Source organism: Mesocricetus auratus, unplaced genomic scaffold (genome assembly GCF_017639785.1).
Source record: "Mesocricetus auratus isolate SY011 unplaced genomic scaffold, BCM_Maur_2.0 Super-Scaffold_100013, whole genome shotgun sequence".
In the NCBI taxonomy this organism is placed as follows: Eukaryota; Metazoa; Chordata; class Mammalia; order Rodentia; family Cricetidae; genus Mesocricetus; species Mesocricetus auratus.
In genome coordinates, this window is record NW_024429196.1 from 72371593 (window position 1) to 72389822 (window position 18230).

The 18230-nt window shown below is 46.6% G+C and overlaps 1 long non-coding RNA gene across 1 annotated transcript; it reads left to right on the forward strand.

Moving 5' to 3' along the window:
- Window positions 1-16039: 16039 nt before the first annotated feature.
- LOC121143435 lies at window positions 16040-17021 on the forward strand. The gene is made up of 2 exons (XR_005880620.1): window positions 16040-16078; window positions 16610-17021. It is a non-coding gene; the product is annotated as an uncharacterized LOC121143435 (long non-coding RNA).
- Window positions 17022-18230: the final 1209 nt, after the last annotated feature.

Genomic DNA, 18230 nt, shown 5'->3' on the forward strand with positions numbered 1-18230 from the left:
TCCCCTCTCTCAAAGGCACGTGTAAACTGGCATAGCTTGCCAATCCAGTGCCAATCGTTTTGAGAAAAGCCCGCCCTTCATGCTGCAGGGCTCTTGGATATACCTGAAATGGGGCTCCACACGTTCTCCCCACTTTTCTCTCAGAACCTGGGAGTGTGCAAGCTTACTCTTGGCCAATGCTCATGTTTACAGAAGGCATGGTTTCTCGCCGCGACCAAACATTCGTGGCTCAAGGGAAGGAGGACTCTGGGCAGGTGCAGACACCTCCAGGTATCTAGGCGGACGAAGGGCTCTACAGAGGCGTCTCTGTCCCACTATTGCCCTCTGCTGGTCATTTTTGTATTCTGTAGAAACTACACCTCTCCAAGCTGTGTAGCAGCCCTGTTTCTCCTCCAGTGTCTATCACAGGCATCAACTAATCCCAGGCAGGACCTGAGTCCACTGTGTGCTGGTAATGAGGCAGCAGGAAGTGATTCCAATGAGGGGGCATAACTGCTGAGGAAGACAGCCAAGGCTGCTGAGCAGGAACCTTGTGGGTAGGGAGAGTGCCTCTGATGGTGTTCTTTGGCAGTGTGTCTGCTTTTCACGACTTTCTCCTAAGCTATGCTTTTCAGGACCAGCAGGCTCAGGAAACGTGGGAAACTGTTAGAAACGCAATGCAGGGCTTCAGCTGAGGCTGCGTGCTCACCACATACACAAAGGTCCATCCCAACACTGCATAAACTGAGCATGGTGGTGCAGTGTCATCCCAGCACTGGAGAGGTGGAGGCAGGAGGATCAGAAGTTCAAGGTCATTTTTTTGTTAAATCCTGAGTTTGAAGTCAGCCCCATACTTCATGAGATCCTGGGAGTCAGAGGTAACAGGAAGGAAGGAGGGAGGGAGGAAGAGAAGAAGGGAGGGAGGGAGGGAGGGAGGGAGGGAAGGAGGGAGAGAGGAAGGGAGGGAGGGAGGGAGGGAGGGAGGGAGGGAGGGAGGGAGGGAGGGAGGGAGGGAGGGAGGGAGGCAAGCACATTCCAGCCTCACCCCAGGTACACTGACACAGAGGCTAGGTGCAGCGTTGTTATTTAGCAAACAATCCCAGAGCTCCTGACACACAGCAGAATTTTAAACACATTGCACAAAGATTTGTCTTTTCAGAACTGTATCTCTCTGCAGAGGAATGTTAGCGTATCTCCCCACAAATTGTTGCAAAGCACCATCTTGAGGGGATGTGCTCAGGGCAACTACACGCTCACACCCTGGTGATGTGTCTGGCATATTCTTGTAGCATTGCAGTAGTTGGCAACTGTCCCTGCAGTCCTTCCTGCTAAGGTTCCACCACATATGGATTGAGGTGTCTGCTTCTCAGAAAACATCTCAGCTCTTCAAAATCCTTCTGGAAGGGCCCAGGTGCCTCTGTATCCACATTTAAGACCCGGGCAGAGCCAAATCTCACAAGCTAAAGCCAGACCTCTGCATAGAAGAAAGTTCAGTGCACCGGGGTGAGGCATAAAGACTTCCACCAGATGGAGAGAAGAAAATAGTAGTTCTCTTTGAGTTTCATCCGCAGGTTCACCAGCTCCACAACATGACCTCTGGAACTGGGCTGGCCATCCAGAGCTGGCAAAGGAGCTACTTCTGCAAAAGTGGCTCTCTTCTTTGCTCTTGGGATATAATCTTGGGCAAATTACCTCTATTTGGCAAAGGACAATGCCCAGGAGAGGGGCAATCTCAGCTTCTTCTATGCACAAACACCCCAGGGCTGAGGGCAGCAAGCTCAGTCTTGAGTGGCAGATGTTGTGCCCGTGACAGCTGTCAAGGGTGATTTGTAGATGACACTAACTACAGATGAATGGCTTCTGAGGTGGGTCTCTCTGCTGAGAGTAAAAGGGGTTAGTCCTGACTCTGTGTTTCTAATTATCCCTTTGGGCTCATTCCAACCTCACTGGATGCTTTTAAGTCTAATGAGGGTTCTGGCTGTCTTTTCCTGATCCTCCTTGGATATTATGTATGTCCCATTAAGGAGGAGGCACCATGCTGGCGCTCTGTTCTTAATCTTCGCAGCTTACTCCCGCTCCATGAATGCTAAAGCTGGCATCTGTTCTCTGTAATCTGGGGGAGTTTCTTGTCCCCACCTCCCATAAGGCTGACCTAGCAGTTATCGAGGTCCACCTGAAATCCGGGCAGAAACATCAAGATCACATCCGTCTGTGATGGTCCATCGTGGCTGTCAAGTGGATGGGATTTGGAATCACCATGGAAACAAACCTCTGTGCTGTGCATATCTCTAGGGATTCTCTAGGTTAGGTTAACGAAGGTAGGAAACCTACCCTGAGTGTGGGCAGCATTGGGTCCTAAGCTGAATAAAAAAGGAGAAAGTGAGCTGTGCACCAGCGTTCACCTCTCCCTGCTTCCTCACTCTGGACAGACACAATGGGACCTGCTGGCTCACAGTCCTGTTACCTCGACTCCCTGGACATGTGGACTGCACTGGGGAAGTGTGAGCCAAAATAAACCCTCTCTCAGTTGCTTTTGCCAGAATTTTGTCACAGCAATAAGACAAGTAACATATATAGACACACACACACAGACTCAGATATAGGCACACATAAACAGACATGCATGTACACACAGGCACACACATGCACGTATGCATGCATGTGTACACACACACATGCATGCACACACACACATGCATGTACCTACAAAAACGCATAAAGGTGCTTCTCTGACTGTCTTGTGTAAGGCTGAGCTGCTTCCTGCTTTGAGTAGAACCGTGTTACTCTGGTTTTCTACCCCTGTGACATAATGCTCTAAAAAAAAAAAACAACAACTTAAAGGAGAAAAGATGTTTTCCTCTCACAACGGCAGAGTTTCAGTCCATCATGACTGCCAAGGCTGTGAAGAGCATCTCACTTCCTGTTAGACAAGAAGCAACAAGAGGGAATGCCTGCACTCTTCATGGCTCACCTCTTTCCCTGTTTTGTTTCATCTGATCCAAGGGGATTGTTCTAGCCACATTTTCGGGTTGGGGACAGTCCCCATGGAGCCACATCACAAACAGCAAGGTGTCTGCCAGTGCAGAGAGACTTGAGTCCCTGCTTCAAGGACTCACAGATGCACCCAGAGTTACTGATCTCCCAGGTGCTTCTGGGTCCATTCAAGTTGACCATCAACATTGCCCATCGTCCCACCCCAGAAGAGACAGAGAAGCAGCGACTCAGATGCCTTTATCGGGACATGGCGCTGTGGATTCGTTCAGCTGGCAGAAGTCACATAGACACGGGGTGGGCCTTTGCTTCAGACCCAGAGTGTTGCTTCCAGACACCTGCACTTAACTCACAAAAGGAAAGGGGTGATGCAGATGTCACAGACAGACAGACAAACTCAAATACCAGCAAGTATGACCCCTTCTTCAAGAGGGAGCTCCAAAGTCTAGACAAAACCTGGGAAAGCTGTGACGAGAACAGCAGCAATGAGGCACGAGCCGCCGTGTGCAGGAACCATGGTTACAGGAAGATGTGCTCATATTACAAAAAACGGCTCAGGCTGTATTGGGCGTTACGATGAAACTGCAGGCCAGATCAGGAGAGAAAATGGCAGAATTCTTAGGCTCTTTCCTCATTCAATCACCTGGAAGCCTTGCTACACATCCCGACTTACAATTCATTAAACTGAGGAGGCTGGAGAGGTGGTTCCCCATGTACCCAGCCCTTGTACTTGCAGAGAAGCAGAGTTCCCAGCACCCCTGCTAGACAGGGCACAGCTACCTTAATTCCAGCTCCATGGTATCTGAGGCCCTCTTCTGGTCTCTGCAAGCACTGCACCTGTGTGCTCATACCCTGCTCTTACATGCACACACATATTTTTAAATTAATTTTTAAAAGACAGAAATTAGGGCTTGGGTTGTTTTTCTAAAGCCAGTCAATTAGCCAAAGGCAAGATTCAAATCTTTCAAAACGAAGTCAGACACGAACAAGCAGCTAGAAGTACACGGTGTACACAGACCAAAGGGCATCAAAACAAGCCCACAAACAACATCCAAACCGCTGGGATGGCAGCATCCTTTCGGTATCAATAAATACGGATAGTGTTAATGAAACAGGAAGACGAGTAACTCTTCCTTTGGAACAGTTTTGGAATCAGCGTGTTGCTGAGTGAAGGTCTTGGGTAAAGAATACTGAGGAGAGTGAGAAACTCAGGTCACACCCAGGCAGCAGAGAACAGAGCACCCTACGAAGCAGAGGGAAGGCGGTGATCCAAGGCAGGCTTGGAATCAGGCAAGGAGGAAGATGCATCTGTCAGGGGCACCCACCTTGTGGTACAGAGATTCGAGCCTCCAGTCTGGGAATCACTCGTGGGTGAGCTGAGGGAGCCTGTCAGAATAGAGGAAACCCAGAAGGTGGGCTCAAAGGAACTCTGGAGTGTGCGAGGCTTCAGAGTGATGGCTCTTTCTCTGTGCCAGGACCACGTCTCCCTGAAGAGCCTCCTGCCCACGCTTCCGCCTCAGGCTTCTCCTGGCAGGCTCTGCAGTCATCTGTCGGTCCAAAAGGTATCTGGAAGCAAAACACTGATTCCATACCTCTGAGTCTGCCCCAGCCTGAGCATGCAGGGGACCACTGAGTCACTCCCTAAATCAGCATCAGAGGCATGGGGGCTGTCCATATAAACCAAGTCACCAGACTAGCTTTGGCCACATGTAGAGCTGGTGGCTTGCACAGCTTTGTGTGAGAACTAACTCCAAGATATCTTGAGGCCAAACAAAGAAGCAGGTTCCTTGTGGTGGCACACAATGGTAGGCAAAGGCTGAAGGGAGGAGGCAGGAGGATAATGGGTTCACAGCTACCACCAGCTACACCTTTACAGGGTGTGGCTGCGCATGCTCGAAATCCCAGCAGTCAGGGGGTAGAGGCAGGAGGATCAGGAGTTCAAGGGCATCCTTGACTGTCTAGTGCATTCAGTCCAGCCTGGTTGTATGAAACCCTGTCTGCAACAAACAAACAAAAACAGAGCCAAGAAAATCTTTTGAGGACTTCCAAGAAGAGTTGTGTTCCTGAGTGACAGGAAGATCAAGGAGGAGGACAGGGCAGTGAGTCTCTGTGCTATCTGAACCACCTGCAAGGCAGCTTCTAAGAGCCACCATAGTAACAGTTGCACCAAGGAAGCACCCAAGAGAAAGGCTGAAACCCGGAAGTACCTGCAGCTTTTCCAGCGGAGCAGAACCTGGACACAGAGGAGACCTGAGAAACAGCCAGTCTCAGATCTGGCTTGCCTCACTCTCCATCAAGCACACTGGCCTCAGGTGCTCTCAGCTCAGTGTCGAGGCCTTGGCTATGAGATGATATGCTGGGTGTTCTGTGTGGGGTGGACGCTTGGAGAAAGTTAGGTTGCATTTAATCCTTTGGGACAGCAGGCTGGTCACAATCTATAACTCTACCTTTGGAGCCATTAGGCAGGACCCCACACTGCACAAGCTCTGGGGCTCTGAGAACCTAGTAATCCAGGTCATCCCTGCTTACTGAGGACCAGTGAAGAGAAACATTTTTCCCACAGGAGAGGCGGGTTTGCAAGGACCCAGTGGCAGAAACTATGTGTAGAGAAACACAGTTGCATGTGACCACACATGCATAAAACATACACATATGCACACCTACATACGCATATACACATTTACATATACACACATAGACATGCATACACAGATTAACATACACAGAGATACACATACATTCACATCCAGACATGTGTATACACACATACAGACACTGGCACATATACAGATACATACACATAACTGTATGTATACACACACAAACACCTATGCATACACACGTACATATACACATACACAGACACATGCATACATACCCACATATGCACACATCCAAACATAGACATGCACCTACACCCACGTGTACACATGTACATACACACAGAGACACATGCATCCACATCCATATATGCACACATCCATCCACACACGCATACACACCCGATGCTGCAAGGCCATGGAATTGCTGCTGTGCCGTGGACACACTGTGTTGGTTTTGCCTCATGAACTATTAATGGCCCATGAAACACCCACGTCCTTCCTGATTTCTTGACAGAAAATACACTCAGCAACCGTGGTCCTCTAGGATCCAGTAATGTTGCTGTGGCTCCTCCCACAGAAGAGCTCAGATAAATGCAAGTAAAGACCCCTGTGTCCCCACAAAGGTGTCTGGGTGGGAGACAGCGATGATGGCAATCTGTGTCACTGCTCTGAGATCAAAGATCTGAGCCAGGAAATGCCATCTGCACAGTGGGAAGCCTAGCACACTGCTCTGGCCATGGTTGTACGGGCACCAGTGCCTGATGTTGGCTCCCTTAGGCTGGTTTGTGCTGTCCCTAGCCACAGCCTGCCCAGCACATCCCCTTGCAGCCAGGCCTCATCCTCTGATTTCCCTTTCCAGCACTGACAGGAGCTTTGTGTATGGTGTGCTCCTTCACCAGCTTGATAAGAACCCACATTGAATCCTTTAAAAAAAAAACTCTGCTTTGAGTAACAGAGAAAAAAATTAAAAGCTGATTAGCATTCAAAATCTGCACTAGTGGAAATAACTAGACTCACAGAACGAGACAGCCATCTGCATGGCTTCAGTGACAGAGGCCGGCAGCTGATCTGACCGGCTGCTTCAGTGGCCGCAGAAGCTGAGGGGGTGGCCTGGGCTGCGTTGCTGCCATTTGTATTTTCCAGGTGCAGTTCCAGACAGGCGTGAGAGCTGATTTTCACATCCTGAAGCTTGCTCTATGCAAGGGCACCTTTGTTTGGTAGGAGGTTTTGGGGTGCCTTGGCTGTCCTAAGCTGTGTGCGAAAAGTCCATCTTGTAATGACACCTCTGACCAGCGTTCAGAGAAGAGAAGCCGGGCCTCTGGCCTGCTCCTCCGGGGGAACCCTGCTGGCATAGGTGTGCCTGGAGTCTGCCTTCCTCTTCCCCCGCACCCTGCTGGCACATGGGTTCCCACCTCTTGCTTCCTACATTAGTTTGGAGCATCCATACAGCTAATGAGGACCCATGGAGAGAGCTCCCGGTAATTGTGGCTGCTTCAGACAGCACTTCTTGGCAGCAGCAAAGAGGAGAAAAGAGAAATGCTGAGACTTGCTCATGCCTGCTTTGCTCGGGCATTGTTGGGACATGTTTAGTATCTTGAAGGAATTTCATGTCACTTCTGCATGTAAGAGGCTACCAATGGTGTCTCCTTTTGCTAATACAAACACCGGGAACAGAGAGGTGAAGCAGCTTGCCCCAAAGTAACCTAGCTTATGAATGTAGAGCTTCACCACTTCATGAAAACGCCCTTCAGGGTGCATTTGACGTTGCTTTGGCACAATTGGTGTTCAAAAGCAAGTTCTCAACTGTGCGGTGGTGGCACATGCCAGCACTTGGGAGGCAGAGGCAGGCAGATCTCTGTGAGTTCGAGGCCAGCCTGGTCTACAAAGCTACACAGAGAAACCCTGTCAAAAAATAAATAAATAAAGCAATTTCCCTAGTCTTGTCTGTCGCCCAGAGCAGTTCTTGAGGATGTTTGTTGCTGCAAGGGTCTAGAGGCAGAGTTGTGGATATTATAGGAGTTTCATGAGATTGATTGGCAGGAGGCTCTAGAGGCATCTTGAAGACTCTAGAGAAGTGTTGAGCAGAGTCTCCTAGAGCCCCTTCTCCTAAGTGTGGGCTTTAAAAAAATGCCCAGGAAGGATATAGAGCATTTACCTGAGTAAAGCCACCGCTATTTCTGTTTATTGATACTGTTCTTTGTTGTTTAAAAAAACACATCTTCTAGACCAATCACAAACCAGGTTACCATACTGCCCATGCTGAAAATGCTTGGCCATAGCTCTCAGTGAACTGAGCAGTGAGGAAATAGAAACATTCTCGCTTCAGAAAATGGAAGTGTCACCGGCTGTGGAAAGGCCCATGTTAGCAGGTCAAGTGCAGACAGAGATGTCAGATCCTCTACCCCTGCAGCATCAGCACCGCTGTGTACACAGCTGGATTCCAGGACCAGGCAGAAGCTATCACCTAAAGAGGAGTGCAGAACACTGACCTCCCTCGGGCTCTCCATTATCACTTTAGACATGGTGAGCTTGGGTAAGCACAGTTGGCAGAATGCTTGCCTGCCATGCTCAAAGGCCTAGGTTTGATCCCATCACCACAAAACACAAATGTGGTGGTGCATGCCTGTCCTCCTAGCACTGAAGAGAACCAGGAGGATGAGAAATTCAAGGGCATCTTCTGCTGCCTGTTGAGTTAAATACCAGACTAAGATCTATGTTGCTATTAGGAAAGAAGGAAGGAAGGGAGGGAGGAAGGAAGAAAGGGAAATAAAGAAAGAGAGAAAGGGAGGGAAGGAGGGGGAAGGAAGGAAGAAAGGAAGGAAGGAAGGGAGGGAGGGAGAAAGAAAGGAAGGGAGGAAGGAAGAGAGGGAGGGAGAGAGGGCTAAAAAATAAAAGACGCTGTATACGCTGAATCTTCTGAATAAGAGTTAAAGGATGGGGGTGTCAGGTGTGGAGTCATGGGATCATGGAAGGTGTGCATCTGAGAAACCAAGATTTTCTGTCACAAACCACACCTGCTGTTATTTTGACCAACTTTGAGCTACTGATTGATACATTTTAGTATTTTCACATTAAAACTCAGATATCCCTATAGGCAAATGGAGATGCTAAAATAAAAGTAAGTAGTTACCTATGGTATATTACTATTTTCTCATCCCTTTTGGGCAGTAATTGACAAGCTAAAATTGTATGTATTGGAGGCTTAAGTTGTAATATCTCAGCATGTATATGTATTAGAGATGATTAACACAAATTCATCATTAAAATGTCACTTCACTTGTGAACTGTGTATATATATATATATATATTTAATATCTACAGTCCATATATTATTATTGTCATCATCTTGATGGCCCACATATTGGAATTGTCCTGGAGTGTGGCTGTCACTAGGTTAAAGAAATTTACAAATGCATGAGTGTTCCATTCTACCAGATCTGTATATACACACATATATATGCACATGCACATATACATATACAATGCATATACAAATATACACACATACACATGTGCACATGCGTATATACATGTCACACATGATCTTTCATTTAAAATAATGATAGGAAAAAGCATTTCCATGTTTCCTTTTGATGACATTAAGCATGATCGCTAGTCAACATGGCCTGTGTAATGTAAGGTGCCATTCTAAGTAGTAACTTATTTCCTCCAGTTACATAAGTACATTGAGACACTTACAGTCTATCTCCATGTAACTGTTTTATTAAGTGGGTCAACTTCTTTTCCTTGAAAACAGTTCACTAAGCAAAATTCTGCCCTCTTTTCTGGAACTAGGCAATGGACTTGTAAAACCATCGGTCATCTGGACAGAACACCATGTTTTGAGTACTGTGGCTCAGTGGTTGCTCTAGAATAAGTCACTGCAGCCACCTATTGTTCGTGAAGAAAGCAAAATTATTCCATTTATTCAGAATATGCTGTTTTTTTAACTGATTTTATGTTATGTTTCCCTGTCTGTGTGAGTGTGTGTGTGTGGGGGGGGGTGCTCACATGCGCACATGAGAACACATGCATGTACCTGCCATCAAAGACCCCAAGAGGCATAAGATCTCTTATAGATGAGATTACAGGATGCTACGAGCCTCCAAGTGGGCATTAGGTAGTGAACTCAGGTCCTCTGGAAGAGCAGCAAATGCTCTTAACAGCTGAGCTGTCTCTCTGACCCCAGAATGTGTTCTTGACTGAACATTAGTGAATAAAGTAGATGCTATGAATTCCCTGCATGGTAAGCACTCATTTCTCCATAATGTAGCCTACTCAGTGTAAGGAGCAGGAAGGATGGGGAGTCCCTCTCTAAAAGCTAACTACAGACACTACTTACATAAAGTGTATGTTAACATGTGTGCAAAATAAGTGTGTTGCATGCTTTGTGTGTTATGTGGTGTGTGGTACATAGTATGTGGACATTGGATGTATGTGTGGTAATGGTATATAGTTTGTATGGTCTGTGTGGTAAGATATGTGGTGGGTACAGTTGCATATGATTTGTGTGTGCATAATGAGCTAGGTATTATGTGGCACAATATGCATTCTGTGTTATGCATACGTGTAGTATGTAGTGGGTGACTGTCATGTGACTTCCTGGGGGAACATGAACAAACACCTTTAATCCCAGCACTCGAGAGGCAGAGGCAGGCGGATCTCTGTGAGTTTGAAGCCAGCCTGATCTATAGGGCAAGTTCCAGGCCTCGAAGAAATACAGAGAAATCCTGTCTCAAGAAAGAAAGAAAGAAAGAAAGAAAGAAAGGAAGAAAGAAAGAAAGAAACCAATGACAGATTCAAATAATGATTCCTCCAAAGTCCATCTTGGCAGACCAATGATTTTATTGAAGTTACTTACAGAGTATGAGGAAGGGGTTACTTATAGAAGCATGGATGATTCAAAGGTAGCTGTACCGCAGTCTGGAGTTCCTACATGACTTGAGGTGTAAGAGTCTTGTCTCTTGGTCTCTTTGGCAACTATTATTGATTACATAACCTTGATGTACATTGTGAATCTTGTTAGTTTCAGGAATTTCCTGCAATTTGTGAATTGTTTTACTTCCTGAGTCGCATAAGTCTTTTCCCTCCATCCCTCCAGGATGTAAAGTTTCCATTTGAAGCACATTGCTATGCAACAGTGGTATATGCAATATTTATTATGTATGTGTGGGGTGCATGTAAGGGAGCATGTACAGGGTAGAGAGTGTGAGTGAATAACTCTTCCATTTCTTCCCTTCAAAAAATATCCCTTCGGCTCATTAAGTCTGCATACATACATGCACATATCAGATTGGATTCTAAAGCAGGGCAAACCCATGTGGTTCACAGCCCATCTACACATCCCCTCTGAAGGGCTGAGCCCATGACTGGCTCTGCGTAGGTGCTGATATGGGTTAAATCTCATTCGACAAGGAGTAGTGCTGTAGTTGGTCCCTTCTACTCTGCCCCTTTCCTTGAAGCCTGAAGAGTGCCCTGGAAACTGTTGGCATTTACCAGAAAGCTTCACACTGGCAGGTTGGGAGTATCATAAAGTAAGCTAAATATATATATAAATCTCCCCTGGGCAGTGATAATTTTCTTCCAAAATATCAAGTGACATCCAGTCCTTTCACTGCAGATGCTTGGATGGTTGACATCTCACTGTGCTTAATTGTTTGAAAATGACTCAACATTTCTTCCCAAAATTAATATGCTGTCTTGACATATTTGAAGATAAGAAATGAAGCTCAAGGCATTTCAGGAAAGAAGATGCATTGGTTATTGAAAAAAATCACTGTGTTGGGGAAGGAGGGCTGGGTAGAGTTGCTCCTTCTCCAGCACAGTGGACTGTCTAGAGTGCAGGGGTTTCCACTTAGCATCAGCCAGACTTTTCAACTCAACATGTCAACACCTAACACCTCCCTGTCTGAAGCTATGTACATGCCCAATGCTCATCATATTCTTCATGCTCTCTGTTGTGGAGGTACATTGTCAGATAATGGGCCAGGTAAGACACTGAGTCTCCTCCAAATGAAAGGTAAGAGATTGATGAGACAAGCCTTAAGTTGGAGGAAAATATTTGTAATCGCATCATTAATGAACAAGTTGCATATAGTGTACAGACGAACTTCTGTACCCATGCATTCCATTCCATAGACTCGACAGCCATGAGGAAGAAACAGTAGGAAAGAAAAGCTCCCGCAGAAAATCCACAGACTTTTCCCTAGTCATCAGTCCCTAAACAAGACAGAGTAATAATTGTTACATAGTACTTCAGTTGCATTAGACATCACAAGTAATGCAGAAATGGCCTAAACTCTTCCTCTATGCGAACATTCCATTATATTACGCAAGAGACTCGAACGTGCCAAAATGCAGACATAGATGGGAGATCCTGGGGTTGATTCTCTACAAATCCTGAGACAACTCTGTATGCAGAACTCTCAAAAGCCAATAGCGATGAATCAGAAATGACAAGGAGAACAATATGAACAGACATTTCACCCCAGAAAGTGTGAGCTTCTCTCCAGTCGTTGGGAAATTCGAAATGAAAACCTCTGGGAAAGACAAGGTGTAATGTTCAAACGGGAGCTAAAATGAAAACAAATGACCAGTCAAGGGTAATTAGGGAGGGAGACCATGTGAAAGTCTCCTGCCTCACTCCTGGGGTATAGGAGGAAGCCTGTATGCCGCCATTAGCCATGTGACTTACTAGAGGCGCATACAGATGAGGTAATAAAAGAGCGGTTTACCACACCGCTAACCACTTTAGGCATGACTAAAGACGTATACGGACAGACGTAAAGACGTATATGTACGTAGGCGGTGAACTATGCACTAGCCAGGCCCACTTTTGGGCATGGCTGGGGGGGTGGTTACGGGGAAGGCATAAAAGACCGAAGAACGGAAGTCTTAGTCTCTTTTCCGGATTTCGGCTTCCAGTTCGGCAGCGGAAAACTACTGGGCTCATCTGGGTTACTTGTTTGGTATCTTGTGAGTAATTTCTACAATAAATACCTAGTTTTACTCTCAGTAAGTGTGCCGTTTATCGTTACAGCGTCATTTGGAGCGTCACTGGGGTGTTCTAGTTTCATCTCTGCTGCTGTGAGGAAACACTCTGACTAAAAGCAGCTTAGGGGAGAAGAGGGCTTGCTTCACCTTACAAGTCAATGTCCGCCACTGAAGGGTCAGGGTGGGAATGCAAGCAGTGACTTGAAGCAGAAACGGGGCAGGAGCATTGCTTCCTGGCACCATGATGAAAGGTTGTAAAGCCTTTAAGGGTTAGGAGATGCAGCCTCAGTAGAGGACGTGGGCCACTAAGGTCAAATCCATGCCCACTCCGCTTCCTGACCATAGATACCATGTAACCAGCCACTCACACCCCTGCCACCGTTCCTTCCCTGATGAGACAGACTTCATACTGTGAGTCAAAATCAACCTTCCCTCCTTCCTCGTTGGGTATTTAGTGACAGCAATGAGAAAAGTGATTAATATATACAACAAAAAAAATCCCCTATAAAACCTCCAAAAAGCAATCAAAATAAAAAGCTAACCCCACAAAAGAACCTTCTTTGTCTGCTGTCTTGGACTCCAGGTTCCTTCTGTGGTCCTAGCAGTTTGAGTCACCTGTGCCATTTAGGGCTTTTTGGGCAAGAGAGGCTCTGCCACTCCCCTTCCAAGTCTAAGTAGGAGAGGTTTCCACTCCCCTTCCAAGATGAGAAAGCACCACGGCTTCTCTCTAGTGTGGACAAGGCTGGGTCAAGCCCAGGAAACCCTGCTCATTAATCTGCAGGTACCAGCTGCTCGTTTCCAAAGGCCAGCACTAACCAGGGAACCAGAGTTCAGAAGAAACGGGTGGCTGAGTGTCATGACTCAGCTACATGAGATGAATATTTCCTATATAGCATGGTACAGCATTATGCCTATATGCAATAATGGTATTGAACTCTCAGACTCAGCAAAAAGGGTATCACCTGTCGTGCTCTTGGCCACAGTCAAAGCAGTCTTAAAGACAGCTTTTCTAGGCCCTCACATCTCTCCCAACGAGAGAAATTAGCTGGGCTTGTACCCCTTCCTCCTAAATCCCTAGCCAGGACTCCTCTGAGTAAAATGGAAGCCAGGAGAAAAGAACATCAGCGAACAGGTGTAGGGGAAGGTCCCGCGTAAGGGCAGGTTCCCAGAAGAAAAAGAGAGAGAGAGAAGGAGAAAGAAAAATATGAATGGTCTGCGAGGAGTCTACCTTGTGACTAGTTACCTGGTGTCCACTGTATCTGGGGACCCGAGCTGGGAATGAGGCTGGTGTGACATAACTGGGGGAGCAGAGAGCCGAGGCCTCCTCTTCTGTAGAGGAGTGAGGAGTAAAGCCCTCCGCTGGAAGTCCTGAAGTGGCAAAAACAGACACATCCTCCAGCATCCAGTGCTGGAGGTCCTGAAGTCACAAAAACAGACATATCCTTCAGCATCCAGTGCTGGAAGTCCTGAAGTGGCAAAAACAGACACATCCTCCAGCATCCAGTGCTGGAAGTCCTGAAGTCACAAAAACAGACACATCCTCCAGCACTCAATACTCCCAGCTCAGTGAGGCCATGGTTGTGATGAACACGCCATTTTTGTGAATAGAAGACTCAGCTAATCAATACGTGTGCTCCCTCCACCCTCCTCTGCTTTCTCTGGGGGCAGAGGAGCTGACCACAGTTCCGGAAGTGAGGCTGGCAGGGAGTGCAAAGCCAGGAGTGAGGACCACAGAGGCAGGCCCAGCTGGGGACATGCTGAACCCAGAGGAGCAGCACAGAGGACCCCTCCACCTGCAGCCCACTCCCATGTCTGCCTAGGACTGGCTCACTCTCCCGCTTTGCAGGGAACCTGACCCTTTAGTCTCTTTGAAGGTTATTTTTGTTTCTGTTTCTCTCCTGAACCTCTTGTCACCCAGACACTTCTGTGCATCAGCCACAGGCCCTTCCTGAGAGAGCAAACCCATGGTTACTACCACCAGCACAATCCCCCTGCCTCAGATCCTCCAGAAACACTCTACCCACACTGTCTCCTAAGCTACACCCAACACTTATGCAAACCTTAGGCTTCTCCCATTCTCTGTCATCCCCACCTCCACTTCTGTGTGATGGTTAATTTTGTGCCTCAACGTGACCAGGCCACAGCATGCCCTGATGTTTGGCCAAACGTGATTCTGAGAGTGTCTGTGACAGAATATTGGGGTAGATTGATTGAAGAGATGGCCCTACTTCATCCTGTGAGCACAGCCTGGTCTCTCCTGCGTCATTCCTGTGAGTACATCCTGGTCTCCCCTTCATCCCTGTGAGTAAACCTGGTCTCCCCTTGTAAAAAGATTCTTCTTGCCAGCCTAGTCCCAAAGCCCCGTCAGTCCCAAATGAACACACAGGACACTATATTAATTATGAAGCTGCTGCTTGTTTGCTATGTTTCTCATTGGCTAGCTCTGACTTAATTATTAACCCGTAACTGCTAATCTGAGTATTTCCACATAGTCTTCCCTTACCGGAGAAAGGGTCCAAGCCTCTTACTCCTCTGGCGTCCTACATGGTGACTGACTGTGCCTCCGTTTCCCAGAATCCTCCACATTTCTTAGTCCCACCTATCTTGCTTCCCTATTGGCCAACAGTGCTTTATTTATCAACCAATCAGACAAACATATACAAAGAAGGACGTCCCCCATCATCCCCTGCTTCATCCCTGTGAGTACAGCCTGGTCTCCCCTGTTTCATCTCTCTTAGTTACAGCCTGGTCTCCCCTGCTTCACTAACACAGAAGTCTGTGTTTTACAATCAGTATAGTTTCTCCATTTAGGCCTAAAAGAAAGTGAAATGAGACAGAGGAGGTAGATCAATTGGCAGCCTGCCTGAAGACCTGTATCTGATTTCTATAAGCCATGTTAAAACAAAACAAAATAACAGAAACTGCATCAAGTGCTTCTATCCCCAGCACTAGGGAGGCAGAGACAGGGTGATGTTCTGAACTTGCTGGCTAGTCAATCAAGCCTGTCTGCTGAGATCCAGAGCCGGGAGATACCCTGCTTTAAAAAAAAGGTGGATGGTGCCTGATGAATGGCACCTTAGGTTGTCCCCTGGCCTCCACATATAGGTGCAGGTGAGCACCCTCATTGGCATGGACAGTGACACACACACACATATCTAGCATAATTCTGTGTGAACACAAAGCATACAGAATCAATGGAAAGTTCCCAGTGTTCAGTGGTATCTATACAGCATCAAGGGGCTTCTCTGTGACCTTGGATCCCAGCAAACCCAGATACTTCATCAGTGAGCAGGAAGGATGACCCAGCTTCAAAGGTACAACAGCTCAATTAGTGACAAAACAATTGCCTAAAACATGAGTGATGGGAGATGTCATTCTGAAATCTGTCTCTTATTGGTTGTTGAATAAAGCACTGTTGGCCAATAGGGAAGCAAGATATGTGGGACTAGGAGTCGAAGAAGATTCTGGGAAAGAGAAACACAGGGAGCCACGATGTAGCCGCTGCCATAGGGGTAAGAAGTCCAGAACCTTTTCTCTGGAAAGAGAAATACTTAGATTAACCATTATGGAGTCAGAGATAGCCAATAAGAAACCAAGCAAACAGCCAACAGTTTCATAATTAATATAGCCTCCTGTGTGTTATTTGGGACTGATGCAGCTCTGCAACCAGGCTGGTGGGAAAGCTTTACTCAACACATGAGATTTCAGATTCAGTTTCCAGAACAACAAAAAGAATCCTGCTGTCAGGCAGGAGGTACCCAGGACCTCAGAGCCTGAGTGCTTCAGACAAATACAAGGGGAGACAGCATCCCTTTGCTAGGACCCTGAGGGCTGAAATCAGTTTGTCCCCAGACCTTGCAGGCCTGAAGTGAGTCCCGTCATTGGCATCAGAAAGCAGGCATGCAGGAGTCCTCTCTGGTGTAGGACTGTTCTTTCAGAATCAGGGAGACTCAAATTAAGAGATCTTGAATGGAATGGCAGCCAGTTCCTTACTGAAGTGAGTGCAAGAAGCTAAGTGTGCTGTCTACTTCTTATTTAACCAGCCGAGGGAAATGTGGCCTGTGGAAGCGAAGAAAGAAGAAGTCACTGCCCTTGAATAATTAATTGCTTCATCTTCTCTTGGAAAACTGGTTTGTTACCTCCATTGGAAGTGCCTCTGCTCTCCTCACCCTCACCTGTGGGACAAACAGATGTGTTCCGGCATCTTGTCGCCTCTCACTTCTTTAGACAGCTGGCCTGAAGGTAAGATGGAGACACACTTTCCATCGCAGCCGCCACTCAAGCGTGCCATCAGTCCCAAGCCCTGCCCATCTCAGTGGATGTCCACACAGTTAGACTGGGCACTCGGAAGCTGTGGAGCTGTCCTTAGGACTTTATACTTATACCATCAATTACGTTTTGGCTCACTGTTCACCATATACCAGGAGAAAATAAAATGACAGAGCTGAACTAGAAGGAGGAAGAAAGCGTTATGTCACGACTCGTGCCCCTTTCCTGCATTCCATCCCCCTTCATCTGGCGTTATCCTCTCTCGCTCCCCTTTCTGAATGTCCACTATAGCCACACCTACACATATGCACTAGAAGCAGAATCTGCATCCGAGCCTGGATCACCTTGCTTAGCAATACACTTTCCATGTCCATCCTCTTTCTGTGACTTCAATTTTTCCAGCTGAATAGTGTTCCAATGTGTATATATATATATGTATATATATATATATGTATATATATATATATGACCCATTTTTACTATCTGGTCATCTGTTGGTGGACATCTAAGTTGGTTCAGTTTCCTTGGTATCATAAATAGAGCAGCAAGGAACATGGATGTGCAAATCTCAAGACTGAGTGACATCTTGGGATGATCCTCTGGGATGAGCACAATCCAGAGAAACCGGCATCCCCATGCCTAGCTCTGTTACCCTGCAATGGCAGCTGAACTTAGTTGCTGCAGTAGAAGTGACATCTCACTGAGATGAGAAAACAAAACAGGAGCCAATGAAGACTAAGTTTTAGGTCTCTTGCTGGATAAGCTCTGATGGAGCTTTTTCAATGTGTCTATTTTTATCAGCCATGGATTGTGTGCTATGAGACCTCATATGATGCCTACAAATGTCTGTGTTTTCAAATGACACAGACTGTTAAAATTGAAGGTCCATCACCTCAAAATGGAGACAGTGAGGTATAACGTGTGTTGCCTTCCAGCCAGCCTGGTCCCTGAGCAGCGTCAGTCCCAAATAACAAACAAGACACTATATTCATTATGAAGCTGTTGACCGTCTGCTTGGTTTCTTATTGGCTAGGTCTGACTTGATTATTAACCCATAATTACTCATATATATTTTACAAGAACGTATCTTAGCTAGGACGCACTCCTGCTGCATCTGTTTCTCCCGGGAGTCACATGGCGACCGCTTCTTCACTACACTTCCCAGAATCCTCCTAGACTCCTTGTTCTACCTATCTGGCTTCCCTATTGGCCAACAGGGCTGTATTGACATATACACAGGACACTCCCATCATCTCCTCTTTTCTGTCTAAATAAAAAGAAAGGTTTAACTTTAACACAGTTAAATTATATATAACAGAACAGTTATCAAGTAATAACTATAGTTATAATATTTTGTCCATTAACATTTCGTAAGATTTAAAGAAAATATCATCT